The sequence below is a fragment of the Scophthalmus maximus genome, chromosome 6 (genome assembly GCF_022379125.1).
Source record: "Scophthalmus maximus strain ysfricsl-2021 chromosome 6, ASM2237912v1, whole genome shotgun sequence".
Lineage (NCBI taxonomy): Eukaryota > Metazoa > Chordata > Actinopteri > Pleuronectiformes > Scophthalmidae > Scophthalmus > Scophthalmus maximus.
In genome coordinates, this window is record NC_061520.1 from 24733493 (window position 1) to 24745983 (window position 12491).

Consider the following 12491-nt stretch of genomic DNA (forward strand, 5'->3'; position numbering starts at 1 on the left):
TAGCGGGGCTGATTCCGGATTACACGTTCATGAATATTAATCACCCACTGATTGAAAAAATCACGCGACGGAATTTGCAAAATTTGGGGTGTAGTCATCCATGCAGCCTTTTTTGCGGATTGGATTGTTTCTCCAGGGGCTGAGCGCCGAGGCGTCGGGAGGATGAAGAGACATTTTTCTTTATGGTGTCGGATGATGCGGGGTCTTAATGGATTTACAAACACACATGTCCTGTAGTAATGGGAGGTAACGGGGGGACTCTGGGTAACCTTGTGGAGGAAGCTTGCTTAATGCACCTTCACAGTGTGTGTGTGTGTGTGTGTGTGTGTATGTGACTGATATTCCATTGCTCGAGGACATTCTCATTTGACAGTTTCTTGTTGTGTCTTTATTTATTTGGCTATTTCTTTGTCGCCTATAAAGAAATGTCTGTCCGTTAAACTCCACTATGCAGGACCACAATGCTCACATATTAATAAAGATTTACAATCGGCATAGGTACATTTGTTTACAAATTAATCCATTAATTATATATATATATAAATATATAGAGTACATTACAAGGTAATCCATTAATTTATATCTTGTTGGGAAATAGAAATAATGATATTAGTAATAGTATAATAGTAATAAATATAATAAGTGCATCATTTAGAAGTACATCAATTAATGACTGAATTAACAATGGAATTTAAATATTGTTTAAAAATATAAATAAATAACTGGAGTTGGAAATAGAATAATGAGACAGATTTCTATCAGGCTTGTAAAAAGGCGATTTCCCTTCCTCATTTGCATTTGCGCTCTGCTTTTCCATTTCCTATTAGCTGTTTGATTTGCTGAGTCATTCGGCTTCCTCCTTGCAGCCTGAGGGCCAAATTAACCGAGGGATGTAACAACACATTGACTGATTCTGTTGTTTTTCGTAAGCCTCCCCCCCCCTTCTTTTTGATTCATGTATTTATTGGAGGGTTAATATTTCATTTGTAAATGGTTGTATATAATTTATATTTTTATTACCCATTAAAAAACGGGACAACCAAACGGTTGGGACACTGCTGTGAATCGCCAACTTGCTTAGAACCAAGTCTCTGACACATTTGTTAAAAAGTGCGAATGTGCCAACTCGGTAGACACATTTTTTTTCCCCAGTAATATTAATCTCAGTGTCAGTTATTTTTATTTTCATTTAATATATAATAATGACGTATCCGCCCCGAGCAAAATCTGAAGGACCCTGAAGGATTCTGGGTTTACTGGTGTCACCCATTATTATACAATCGATACGTGCTTATCCAAGTAGGTCATGAACATGAACAAGCTTTATTCCAGCTGCTACTAATGTTGTTGAATCAATGGAGGAATAATCAAAGCAAAATGTTCATCCGTCATCTGAGGCACTGGAGTTCCACAAATGAGTGTCAATGTTGTTCCTGTCACTCTCTTGCATGCAAGACAAAAGTCAGAAACTTTTTTTTTTACCAATAATATGTTAAGACAAGAGAGGCCGCACACCGGCGTACTTTTCTTTACTTCTCCATTTCCCTGTCCACTGTCCACTTTCATAACATTCAAGATGTTAATGTGGCCATCTTGGCAGCGGGTCAGACCATGAGGCAAAGTCATGCACTGCACATTAACAACAATATCCACATGTTGTCACATCTAAAATCCACGTGGCTGCTACAGTGGCGAGCTGTCCGCGTGTAGATTCATGGTAACGGCCAGCCCATAAAACGTGCCGCTAATTCCAACAGTGTCCGTCGGCGACTGTGAAGACGACGGCCTCTGCCGCTCCGACATCCAGCTCTTCTTTTTATTCCTCCGCACGCCAAACACAAATGTCAAAAATACACTCTGTCCTGTGTTGGTGTGTGAGCAACAAACTGACAACAAGTGTCAGGAGAATTGTCTTGTCATTGGACGAGCTGAATAACTCACGTCCGGCGACTGAGAGACAGTGCGAAGTGAACGTTTACCGTGTGATATCACTCCTCCCGTTTCACTTGACCATCAGGGAGCACAGCACTTGACTCCACGGGGGAAAAAAATCCAAGGTTGTCTTTTATTGGCTTCATGAGAATTATGACTTTAACCAGATTTTGACATGGACCCAGGAGATGGTTCATTGCTCTTAATCACAGGAAGTCACAGTAAAAACACAACTCCTTTTCTACTGCTACTACTACTAATAATAAACTTACATACATGAACGATGTCATGTGTTATGTGTGTGTCACACAAAAGCTGTTGGTCTTGTAAAATGCTAAAGAAAGCTGTATCAAGAGGCCCAGGAAGCACCCATACTGTAGATTTGTAATTATGGCAAATGTGTCTAAATATTTAAAACTAATCCCTTTTGAGGCTGATTGCTCTCCGCCGACCACTCCGAATGGAAAGGTGTCGGTCAGGCCGAGCATAATGAGAGGCGCATAATACGGGAAGTGTTGCCACGGGTGAGGAAGGCTAACATTAACCAAGATTAGCTGTCAGTCGGGTTAACAGAGAGACGTTCATCTCTCGTCTGAGATTCCCCGGTGCATCTTCCTTCCACCTCAGGTTGTCGGCAACCCCACTCCTCATCTCCGTCAATTATTTACTTTGTGGAACGCGCGCGGCCGCCGCTGACCTTTGAGGGAGTTTGAGGCTTTTCAGTCAATTAAGAAACTGTTTCTGAGGCAGATGCTGTGTCGGCGACCTCGCTCAACTCCTCGCCGAGAAGCCTGCCACGACTCCAATTTGCTGCATAAACAATACGACACAAGACTGAATGAGAGAGAGAGAAAAGAAGCTGCCTAATGACCACAGTTATGGACAGCAAGCCTCTAAAGACAAATGTTTTTTTTTGGGGTGGGGTTAACACAAAGACAAAACACCTTTGGGAGAGATTTGCTGTCAGGGGACGTCTGGCAAACTTGAGAATAACAATGGCATCAGGCGGAGGACAGGGGGAGGCTGGGGGAGGAAAACAGAGGGCGATCTCTCATGCCAATTCATATTATGTCCAGGAAAAGAAGAAGAGAAAGAAAAAAAAACTGAGACACACTCTCGCCATATGTCCATCTCCTGCAATTAACCACTCACATCAGAAAGGGTCTCCTCAAGCGTGGAAATAACAAGAAGGAGAGAGACAGAGAGCTTTGCGGGGCATGTTTCTCCTTTCCATTTGGCAGGAAGCTGCCTCTCAGCAGGCACTAAGAGATCCTCTCTCTCAGCACTGATTCCATCAGGATTAGGGGGGGAATGGCAGAAATCAATGCACTGAGGAGTTGGCCTGTACACCGAGGATGCCTGGATTTGGAGGAGAGGAACCAGTCCAATGAGGCGGGGGGATATTAGTTGTAATCTCTGAATGCAGTTGGTGCCAGAGTCTCTGCTTTCCAAATCCTCACCTGGAGTGGAAAAAACCACGACCGTGTCATCCACCAGCAGCCGGACAGTGTAGAGAGTGTAGATAAACAGGAGTTCACCTGCAGAGAAGTTACTGATACAGGACATTTACATGATGGACACTTCATGTAATTAATTCATTACCTGTCCACCACTCTATGTTCTCTGAAATCCACGGAAATATCTTTTACTAATTTCCATTCGAATCGTCCTCGATGCAGTCCTCACTGCTTCTGTTTGTCCAAAGCGGGGTTCATGTAGAAATAGTATCCGCAGCAGTTGGGAAAACCACTGTAGTCTCACAGTTTGTCATGAATGCAACAACCGTGGTTATATCAGTCTTCATGTGGAGTTCAATGTATAATGTTGTGTCATCACGAATGTTTTTACCACTGATGAGGGGGTCAAGGTTTTTTGACAACACAACCTTCAGCCATCAACCCTCCAACAAAAATGCGCTTCAATCTTTGATTCTTCTTCTTTCTGTTTTAAAAGTCCACCACGTTGTGAGTGATAACCTAGATGGACTGACTCTAAGTACAATTGTCAATTGAGCTTCTGATGAGCTATGACGGGGCGGGCTAGTTATAGGTCATTGTGCAGAGAGATGGGCGCAGGCATGGGAGGCCCTGACCCCCTTGTGTTCAGGGGTTCCCAAACTTCATACCCCGACTCCCAAAAAGTGGTGCCAGAGACTTCCCCCCCACCCATTATCTCCGGTATGCAAGGATTACCCTGGGGGGGGGGGGGGGGGGATGATAGAGTACAAGCTCTTTTGTACGACAATTGTTCAGCCTATGCTACATCCCAAAACATTCAGCCAGTCCTGGCGCATGATGGGAACTCGGAGGGAAGTACATTTCTCGGCTCAGCACCCTGCTCACGTCTGTTCGGCACACAGACTCTCCGCCATTGCCCATGTGTGAGATTGAGGTCTGCGCTTTAGCGGTCATACTAGTTGCCTCTTCCCTTCCCTCCTTTACCTTTGCACTCGCCCATACTGCTGCTTTCAGCAGAAATTAGCCGTATTAGGGCGGTGACTAATCGCCCCTCGCATTTTCCCCTTCCACTGCACTTGCCGGCCGGGCCGCTGCTGTCTGGATCTATAGGTAATGCTAGCCTTCTACGAAAGCCAGACCGCCTCAATCAATAGCTGCCCCCGGGCAAGGACGGAGATGGGAGGGAGAGCAGGATGCCGCCTAATTCAATGAAAGAGACATTACCCGGTGCTTGCAACGCGCCAGGGCATGAGTAATCATAGCCAAATTCATTTTAGAGCCCCGGAGCCCAGTATTGCTTTCAATTAAGGGCAGAGTTTAGAGCGAGTCGGGTGCATATGGTGGGAGCTCCTGCGAGTGGGCGAGGAGGAGAGGTTCAGACGGAGCTCGGATCGGTTTCTGTTGACATCGCCAATTTGCAGCTGAGGTCTTCTCCGGGCAACTGACCAGTTCAGTGTGAAATGCAGATAATCATCTGTCCACGAGAGGACGGCTGTTGTTTTCCATCTCATGGAAAATAAGGACAGTAAAGGTACTGGAGTGTGAAAAAACAAACATAAAAAAATGTATTCAGGAAGGAATTTCTGAATCCAAACAGGTGACACTGCTACTCGAATGTGAAATAAAGACTTATTTCAAATTGAAGAAGGATATTTATGTCATGACAGGCTTCAATGGTGCTGAATCCCATCTGTTGAAATGTTTTTACACTTGTGTGATTCCACTGAGCCTTACACATAATGGCACTCAATGATTTACATTTTGCACTTTAGAACTTGCACAGTACAAACGTCATAATTTCGATCTTTAATGTATGTGTGTGCTTTACCCATTCTACTGAAACTGAAAGAACATGACAGAAGTGTCGCTAAAGTGTTACTAAAGTTCCAAGCATGAATCCATTAAAATGAACATAGACGGTTTCTAAATACCTTAAACTGTCTTAATAAAAAGCCAGTAGTAAAGGTCCAAAATTCATGTCCAGAGGAGTCAAAAGCATTGTTTAATTTGTATATTAGTCATTAATATAGTATTAATATGAACAGAAGTGGAAAGCAAATATCTAGATTGTCTTTACATGAACTGCGAGTGAGCACAACTTTGAGACAACTGTATCACTTGAATATGCCCATTTAATGTTATCTATAGTTGAAAATGACGTCACCTGTCCCTTTTTTTTTTCAACTGGTCATAGAATTTGGGTGTGAATCTGACTGAGCGCTCGTCCACTGCGCGTCCAGCCACACGTGCGACCACACACCGATTGGATGGGCCAGCTGTCAGGCACACCCATGATAAACGATAAACCCACGATGGTTTATCGTCTATTGTACTCTAAATAAGCCATAATGTAAACATAGCGTTTGTGGCAGTGCACTTCCATCAGTGTGTCCCTGTACAGTTTATGCTCTGTGCTCTTTTTGTATGTGCGTATACATCTGTATTTGCTGTTGCTGTTTCCATGACATTGCCCTCCTGTGCCCTCCTTCCCTCTCCCTGTATGTACATGTCCTGCTCTCCTCTCGATCAACCACATGTCTTTGACATTGTGGTTTTCCACCGCTATGTCTTTAATCATCCTCTACTTGCCAACAGGGTTGAAAGTGTGGGCATGCAGTCATTAAGCCCCGCGGAATGTAATCGCTCACTTGTCGTCAGACATACATATTTATGGGAAAATGTCCACTTACTGAGTGGCTACTGTGCTGATATTTATGATGTTTCAGTGTGAGGAGAAGGGTGAGTGGGATGTGCAGTAAGGGATGACACCCATGCATTCATTCCTATAAAAATGCAACACAAGCAAGGGCACGCTCGGAGAGGCCCACACCAGCGTTCGACCGCTCCACATAAAACAGTTATGGAGGCTTTGTCTTTTCAAGTTGCTTCCAGATTTGATTTTCCGGCAAACTGCCTTGAGAATCTCCGACAAAATAACAAATGACTCCATTTTCAGCTCAACGGCCACCGCGGAAGTCTCAAATGCTGAATTTGTTCGGCTTCGCGGTGCAGTTTTTGGAGCCACCTTGGTTGCTAAAATAATGCTGATATCTCTGCGGGGCCTTTAAATGAAAAACTTCTCTCCAACTTCATTGTTTACAGTGAAGTCGTTCGTGTGGTTTTCGGAAAGTGTTAGACTTCTCTGAATCATTCCTTCCATGTTGGTCTCCCCATGTGTAAATGTACACTGCCTATGAAGGAGCAAATGGCAGACAGACAGAGCAACAGACACAGTGACAGACACAGTGACAGACACAGAAAGCTACTAAGACACAGAGATCATGATCGGGTGTTGGTTGGAGACCAAACCAGAGCTGAAAGAACAGTGAGTAGTTTCATCAGATGATGATATGTCAGTGTTGTATATACAGGTTGATCTATTACCCCAAAGTGGCCAAAAATATGAAAAAATATATAAATTAAAAAGGATCTAGAGCTTGATGAGATACTTTTGAAAATGCTTATTTTCCGGTGTCTGAGCCTGTCACCTTAAATTGACCTAAAGAATTGAAAATGAAGACGCTTTGTCTTTTTTCATTTTTATTTCGAAGCTATGATTCATCATCAGCAGTTGCAAAGGCTAATAGCATCGGGGTTAGAACTCTATAGAACAAACTGGATCAGTTTGTTTTTCCGTGCACAGTAATCCCCATGACTATGTGAACAAGCTGGGGAATTCACCTTGAGACAAGTTCATTTTTTTGGCCTGTGACAGCGTAGTCGTCGGCGACCATTCTCTGGCCTTTGCTCAGCTCAAACTCTAGTTCAGCAGAACCTCAGGGGGGAGGATGACGGCTATTTTTTAAGAGATGTGCCATCCTGAGCTGTTTTTGTATGTATTCCAGTAAATGCCAAAGCAATACACCCTACCTAATTTCCCAGTCGAGCCTCTGCGTAAGCTGCTTTTAACAGCTCACGTCTCATCCTGCACGATGTGGAGTTCAACGAGTTCCCAGCGACGGGAGAATTACAGGCCCGTGCTGCTCAAAAACGCAGCTTGCACGGAACATGATGGCACTGACGCATAGCGGCAATGAGCCCAACACAAAGGAGAATATCTGGACGAAGGGCTGAATATAGAGCAATTAGTTAGGATGTGGACTGTTAGTGCTGAAACCAGCAGTATGGGCCAGAGACAGATCCAGGAATAGTTCGCCAGTCTCCTGCTAAACACAAAGACGGGATGACAGGTGGCCGAACCGCCAACGCCTCTCTCATCGCATTATAGTTCACGGACAAACAATACTGTACACAAGGTTTTCTTAGGTCACCTAAGGGAGGTGCAGCATTGGACTCGTGGTTTGTTTTGTGCAGGGCTTTAAATTGACACCCACCAAAAGGGTAACATTGTAAAGCCAATTTGTCTGGTGATGAATGAAGCGAACAACACGTTTGCGTCTGTTTGAATCGTCAGGCTGCAGACACGACGCAACGTCAGTGTTACCAGTTGTTCTGTGTTCCGCCAAGAATTTTGGGGCGATTTTGGGTGTGTTTGTCTTAGAAACGTAATCTTTATCTGGCAGCACTGCTCGTAGAACTAATCCTACATTTCCTATGAGCACTATGTCGTGACGTGTCATATGACCATTGGTTCGTTCCTATAGCGTGCGTGGTATCGATGATGAGCGAGCTACGTTGAGACAAACGGAACGATGTGAAACAAAACAAAGGAGCTGAAAAATGAAGTAGTAAAGTTGACGTTAGTTAGGAAAAACAAACAAACATGTGGAGATATTTTTTGGGAGTTAAAAAACCAGAAGAGCAAAAGAGGAAGGCTGCAGACAGAGGGGACGATGAAGATGAATGATGACTTTTAATTCTAAAGTTGGGTCGAGAGTGGCTCGTATTTGACCAAGAAACTAATAATACAATATATATATTTTTTCCAACTTGAATGTATGTCTGCCTTCAACGCAAATACAAACAATTTAAAGAAACATGGGTGCTTGAATGTATTCAGTGGCATCTCATAATCTGGTTTATTTTCCCTGGAAAAAAATTTGGCTAGTGGAAAATCTGATTGGCTGGCAACTTTAAAAATCTACTAGCGGTGTTGGCTGGTGATCAAAACAGATCATTTAAAGCCCTGGGTGCATGATAATATCTTTACCATAATACCTCAAAGAGAGCATATTAAAGATTAATATTTTAATCTTTTTAATGCTAATATTAAGACTATTATGTATCAAAATCAGGATATCCCAGTAAAACGTTTTAGTCTCTGCTCCACATCCTTTATTTTAACCAAGTGATCTCTCTGTGCCTCTTTTTTCAGGAGAGCATGCACAGACCCTGTTACATATACAACCTTCACGCACTTCCAATGAGTGAATACAATATCCAGTTAAAATGTAATACTAGCTCAAAAATCTATTTATAATGCATAAAAAATGTATGATTTAAAAAAAAAAAAGTCAGTGAAAATTTAGCAGGAATCACATTGACGAGATTACTATTTTCTGGACTACAGTCATCCCTGAAAGACGCTATGTCAACGTTTAATGCCCTATGTATTTCAAATTGACCAAATGAATCCTAAGAAAGACTATTGTTACATTTTTTTGTCAAGTCTGGAGGCTTTTTTTTGTCCACAAAATCAAAGTCATCGTTAATTTAGATTTTCATTGGCAACGGGCCACAAATATTTAATTGGTTATAATGTTTACAGAATGCTTTATTGTTTGTGGACACTGTTGAAATAGGACTTTCAATTACATTATAGTATTTATAATATACATTTGTCTTTGAAATATATGAATGATATGCCTTGACATTCATTGGAATGATATTATTGTTGTATGTGATTATTATTCTCTTTGTCACAGTGTTCAGACTCTCTACAACAGCACAACAGTTATTCACAGTAAAACCCTTTTTGATTGACAAAGTAAAAAAATAATGAATACGGATGAATTTGTTAGCAAACTAGAAACCATTGCTCATATGACAGTTTATCAGTTGGGCAACTTGGCTTCTTCCATATCAACATTATGCACCAATAATCTCTTTAGAGGCATTAGATGATTAATGTGCATTAAACTTTATTTTTTCGTTGCTTAGAAGAAGAAGGAGAGAAAAGCTAACTGTTTGTTTCCCCTCAAAATAATGATTAGGCATTCCACACTGTTTTAGTTACATGAACATAAGTCAAGGAAATGACAGAGTGTTAATTATATTTGCATGTTACTCTTCCGTGAATAAAGTGTCTATGGCGCGGTTCTTTATAAGCTCTGGTTTACGGCCGATAATGAAAATGCCACAGCCCTACAGCATCAACAATTGCCCGAGCAGTGTACTGGTTTTCTGCAAATGTGTTTATTACTGTCTCACTGACTGTGCCCACAAGGATTTTCCTTTTCAGTGCAAATTAGCATGAAGGCCTCAGAGTGCTGCTGAGTCAGAGAGGTCCTCGGCCTGTTCGTAACAAACGTCGGTGTTGGGAAGCTTCCTACACAAGACAGCTTGAGTGACTGGAGGTGTCAACAGAAACATATACGCCAGCGCAATGACACGGTCGGCGTCAGTGAAATGTGTTGTGAGGGGATCAGATGTATGGAGAGAAAATAGGCTCAGAATGGTCATACCAGCATCTGCCTTTTGTCATATAATTTACTTCCCAAATATGTATAAATTTTTATTTATTTCGAGAGCTCAGAGCCGGTTTACTCTTATTTGAGCAAAGTTGCTGGGATCAAGACGAACACAATCCTAGGAAAGGTGTCCGTTAGATGAAACCCATCCGAGTATCTGTATCTGTCACAGTGTCCAGAATGACAATGTGCAAGTTGACCTCGAGGTCAGCGTCGGGCGAGGCCAAAGGCTCATCTTCTGAAGGCTCCTCATATATCACTCTTTTTTCTGAGGTGTTCTCCTGGAAGTGCAGTGACAGCCGTCTTTTGAAGGGCCCAACCCACAAACCCATGCTCTCTTCGCTCCTTCATAGTCTTTGACCTGTTTCTCAAGGCTGTTCTCTGTCCCCTCAGCAGTGAGGACAGTCTCATAGAGAGGGGCTTCGGTGTACCCCTCTACTTTGATCCCCCACTGGGGACTTCACACTGCTAGGGTCATCAGCAGGCCAACAAGCGGGGCATCCTTGGATTTACCAGAGCATCCAACAACCTTAGTGAGATAATTCCACACAGTCCACAGGGGGCATTTGTCAACACTTGTCTCTTTCCACCTCTGTATGTGTCTGAGAGAAAGTGCAACCTTATAAAGCAGTGAAAAGAGAGGTCCGTCAGTACCAGACTTAGAACACAGTACCCTATGTGCAGACTTCCCTCTGTGTAGGATGCTGCTAAGAGAATATCTGAGAGGAATGTAGAGAATCGCCGCTGTTATTCCTCCATGTGGGCCACATCTCTGGAGTTACCAGAGCTTGTGTAACACCGTTTCGCAGTCTCTGTGATGTATCTCAGTCCCCCATGGCAAACAATTGCTCCTGAATTGGCCCTGTGGGTAGTATCTCTCTTGGACTCAAATCTCCCCTGCCTGTGTAAACTCATCTGCAGCTGAGGTGAGGCCAGGCTCATGACATCCACAACTTTCCCCATGATGTATTTTCTAAGTCACAAGAGCCTCTGCTTCTTGCTTTCTTCAACATCAATGTGCTGCCGAGGGCACAGATCACACTTACATAAGACGAGTAGCAACTGTAGAAAGATGTCCTAATTGGCTGCAGTATTTTTTTTCTTTTTAGTTTAGTAGGAGCCTTTTCTTTGTTCTCTCTGTAACTATGTCTAGGTTTGCCAATGTCTTACTGTTACACCCCCATCACCTGATGCTTCTTCCACACTTGCCTACGATGTATGACCGTTTGGTTCCAAGGCTTTTTTTTCTAATGTAGCCATTAGAAAATCAGAATCAGTGCTGATCTCTGCAAGTCGTATTTGTTCCATGCTCTTCTATCCTCTGAAGAACATGTTTCCACGTGTTCCAGCTATCCACAGCAGGTGCAAATGCCAAACAATTCCATTGCAGAAAATGTTGAATTTTCTTCTTGTTCAAATGGCATTTTGCTTGAGATAATGTGACCAACAGTTTGGTAACGTGACGTCAGTACGTCGTGCCAGTTCCCACAATCTCTTTCTTGCCAGCTGCTGTGCTCTATTTGTCAGTTTAGCACGTACTGCTCCACTGCCCCTCTTTTTTTAACCTGGCCTTTCCAGTAACTCGTAACCTCTTCCCCCTGTCCACCCTCTCCTATTAAAAACTTCAAGTGACAATCATGGCTGCCTCACAGGCAGAAAAAAACTTGTTCCCCCAGGTGGTGGCCTACGTCTGATCTATTCCTGTGGTGTCGTAGCTGCAGATCCCGGGACTACTTTTTAGAGCAGCTTAACCGACGTGAAGATTTGCAAATTAATTGATTTTGTTTCAAACTGGGTCTCGAGCCCAGCAACTAAGCAGCGCACTGGGAACGCTCCTGGAACTCCTGGTTGGCCACTCCAGCGTTGGCTTCAGCCCAGCTCTGTGAGAGAACGCTCAGGTGTTCAAACATTGCCCGTGCCATTTCAGTCCTGGCCTTCCCTCAGAATATCTTTATCTCACAGCCTGAGCAAAGAATGACTCCAATGCTCCTGTGCCCCCCGGGCTTTCGCTCTGGGGACATTTACTGTTACAGGACGTCTCTCCTCTCTCACACACACACACGGCTCCCTCACAATTCTTCTGAGGTATTTTAGGGCTCTCCGTCTGCGCAGTACTGCTGTGATTGACTGCGAGGGGCTGTCTGAGGATAAGTTGAGAAGGAGGTCAGCAGTGCAAAACCATAGAATTCATTTCATATGTACGGTGCTGGAAAAATGAAGCTAGGGGCACGGCGTGACCTCATAATAATGACATTTTGAAATGTTCTATTTACCACATGAAGGACGCCGTTTTACTTTTCAACTGCTGCCTCTGTGTGGGAGTCATGATGTAAATTCTGTGAGGAATGTTTCATTGGAATCCAGATGAGTTGGCCTCCCACATTGTCAGCCACTTTCAAAGAACATGAAACGGCTCTGAAATGTCATTTTCTTTCTGTGAGGTAGCCTTCTAAAGCCGCTTCTGTTTCACTTGGGATCGCGTCCCTCCCGTGCTCAGACCCTGTGTCACTTT

General features: G+C 43.3%; 1 protein-coding gene across 1 annotated transcript in view; it reads left to right on the forward strand.

Annotated features, from left to right (window-relative positions):
* Positions 1–12491, forward strand: part of LOC118309866 (receptor-type tyrosine-protein phosphatase gamma-like) — a 330931-nt gene that overhangs the window by 192221 nt on the left and 126219 nt on the right. The gene's annotated exons all lie outside the window — the stretch shown is intronic.